Source organism: Cornus florida, unplaced genomic scaffold, assembly GCF_030987335.1.
Source record: "Cornus florida cultivar Cherokee Brave unplaced genomic scaffold, ASM3098733v1 CherokeeBrave_3.0.0_Hap2_Chr05, whole genome shotgun sequence".
NCBI classification, from domain to species: Eukaryota; Viridiplantae; Streptophyta; class Magnoliopsida; order Cornales; family Cornaceae; genus Cornus; species Cornus florida.
In genome coordinates, this window is record NW_026775575.1 from 33,377,004 (window position 1) to 33,377,652 (window position 649).

Consider the following 649-nt stretch of genomic DNA (forward strand, 5'->3'; position numbering starts at 1 on the left):
AATTGATCAAACCTTTGAGATAAGGATTTCATCTCGGTGGTTATTTCATTGGAATGGTCAACTTGGTGTAAGCCAATGCTCTTCCTTCCACTTGAATTCCTATGATTCTTAGAAGATAAAGTTCGATGCAAAGAATTTTCACTCATGCTCTCATAAAGACGCCACACGTCATCCTCATGCCTATCAATGTAAGAGCCACCCATGGAAGCATCAACCATACCCTTGTAATTGTCGGATAAACTCTTAAAGAAATATTGAACTAATTGCCATTTGGGAATGTCATGATGTGGACACTTCCTAAGCAATTCATTGAATCTTTCCCATGCCTCATGGAACATTTTCCCATCCCCGTGTGAAAACTCTCGAATTGAGGTTCTCATGGCATTGGTCTTAGAAACCGGATAGTACTTCTTCAAGAACTCTTGTTGCATTTCTGCCCAAGAAGTTATTGAAAAAGGCCTAAGATTGTTAAACCAATATTTTGCCTTGTCTTTAAGGGTGAATGGAAAAAGTTTAAGCCTCAGGACCTCTTCCGGCATGTCCGTGTATCTCACGGTGGAACATACTTTAAGAAACTCATCTAAATGCTTATAAGGTTCTTCACTTAGAAGTCCATGATAGTTAGGAAGCATTTGAAAGGTTTGTGGTT

At 39.1% G+C, this 649-nt stretch overlaps 1 pseudogene; it reads left to right on the forward strand.

The window, feature by feature from the left end:
- Positions 1-276: 276 nt before the first annotated feature.
- LOC132310755 (small nucleolar RNA R71) lies at positions 277-375 on the forward strand (annotated as a pseudogene).
- The last annotated feature ends 274 nt before the right edge of the window (positions 376-649 follow it).